Raw genomic sequence first — 2,570 nt, 5'->3', positions numbered from 1 at the left:
TATATATATATATACTATATTTGTAATCATTTGAACTGCGCGCCGAATTGGTTTTCCACTTATAAACGCAATTAAATTACTTAATAATTAATAATATCACAAATTAAATTAAATGGACAAGCAAATTTTTAATAATTTGATACTCAATCCGATATCATTAAAAAGATGTCCTGAAAAACTGTAAATAAATTTATTGCGAAAAATATTATTGGGTTGTCTGGAAAGTTCGTACCAATGTTGAAGGAAAATTGAAACGCAGAAGATTTAAATTTTAGTATACATTTATTAAATTATAATTAGTTGGCACGAACTTTCTGAACAATCCAATATCTTGACCAGGAAACGAAGTAATAGCTTCTTGCCTTGATGAAGTGAACGACAAGATTTACGAAACGTTGATTTTAGCAATAAATGAAAACGCGGCGATAATCTTCTGGTATTTTTAAAATTTTATTATGTTGTGTTATAGTTATATGTGTTATAGTTATATGTGTTTAAGAAAAAAGTAATTATTAGCGTCGCAATAAAAAATATTTAGAAAGTTTATAAATCGAGCACCGAACATTTGCACTGTGAAGAGTTTACAAAGTTGTTTACAAAATTATGTGTGTGTATGGAAGATAAACTACTAGATATTATTTTAATAACAAACGGTGATAACCTCAAACTTTTTGGTATCTTTGAAGATAATATCCGTGAAAGTCTAAAAAGTGTTATGTATTGAAAGTCTAAAAGCATTTTCAATTGTTCATTTGCAAAATTTTTACACACATCGAATAGAAACAAAAGCGTCTAATGCTATCAGCTATCAAGTGATAGTTGTAAAATTATTTTTAAAATTTAAAATTTCATTTATCAGAATATCTTTCTGTCCCAAATGTTACTATGCAGCTATGAAATACATATTATAAATACATTTTATAACATATTATAAAAAAAAAACAGAAATTATGCAATGACCTAATACAATACATATATAAATAATATATATATAAATAATATTCTAGAGATATAAATAATAATAAAAATCATTTATATTCAAGATTAATGAATTAATTTAACGCCTGTTGTTTACAAATTTTGTTTTTAATGGCACCAATAATAAATGTAAATATAAATAAAATATTATTTACAAATTTTCTATTGTATTATATAGAGTTAAAAATTATTTAGCATTTATATGACAGACATTACACCTATACTGAGTAAAAAAGTTTTAGTGAACATAGATCGAAAATTCAACCATTATTGAGATATAAGCATTTTTTGCATCATAAATGATTTTCTGACTTCTATGCAAGATTGAAAAAGTTACTTTACAAGTTACTTATAAGTTATTTTTTAGGTTACATTATATATGTATTTGTTACAAAAATTGAGTATAAACAGTAATACAAAATTGGAGCAAATGATAAAATAAAATATTCAAACTTACTTATTGTATTCAATTTACAGTAACAAAAAGTAACTTGTAATTAAGTAACTTTTTCAATTCTGCTTTTACATATTACATGCGATGTTTACTGCATATTTTAAACTTATTATATTTAACTTCCATACATCATTCGGAGAGACGCTATTCGCGCTATTTAGCGCTACAAACTGTTCGCGGAGCTGCAATAGCGTTAATAAATACAACGCTGTTCGTTCCGAGATAGTATATTGGTTAGCGTTAGCGTTTACAGATCCGTAAACAACCCTAGCGTAGCGTTAGTAGCATTTAACATTGGTCAAAGTTAGATTAATGTTTGAAGGGATTCTGTTCTCGAGTGGAGAGTGAAAACCAAACTTTTTTCTCTTAGAATTTCGTAAAGTAAACATATGTAATGTATGAATTTCTAATTTTATCATAATGAATGTAATCTCAAGTTTAATCTCTGATTGCTTGCCACTAGATTGGAGTGAACGTAATTCTTGTGTATCTTTAACTTTTCAAAGTTTCTGTGAAGTTCAACTTGTGTATTTGATTTCATTATAAATGTGAAAGTCAGAGGTATCTTGTTACTGACAATTTTTAATTCCCGTTTACTATTGCGGAAAAAAGTTACTATTGCGGTATATAACACGGCAGGGTATTCCTTAAGCAGATGCTAAGGTCTTTATTAGATATGCTTCTTCTTCTTGAAATCGACAATGATGGGAAGGATACTCAAGGGTCCTTCCTTTTATCTAATTAATTTACTTAGTGTAATTATTAATTTTTTAATCTAGTTTACATTGTTCACTTCGGCCTAGCGACAAGCTATCATAGAGATTGCAATTGAGATTGCGTTCTATTACTTACTACAAGAAAATAAAAAATTTACGTTACAAACATTTTACAAAACCTTAAAAATTTTAATTATAAAGTTTGGTTGGTGATAGAAAACAGAATTCCCTACATTAACTTAACATCGACGAATATATATCTCTCTGGTTAAACGCTACCAACGCTACGCTAGGATCGTTCATGGAGTTTGCTAACGCTATCGTGCTATTGGCTCTAAAAACAGCGTTGGTAGTATTTGCATCCGCATAGCGCGAATAGTGTTTTATAAGATTTCACCGCCATCAGTTGTCATCAACTGGCG

Source organism: Atta colombica, unplaced genomic scaffold (genome assembly GCF_001594045.1).
Source record: "Atta colombica isolate Treedump-2 unplaced genomic scaffold, Acol1.0 scaffold239, whole genome shotgun sequence".
Lineage (NCBI taxonomy): Eukaryota > Metazoa > Arthropoda > Insecta > Hymenoptera > Formicidae > Atta > Atta colombica.
The sequence above is the reverse complement of the archived record's forward strand: the minus strand, read 5'-3'. Positions refer to the sequence as shown.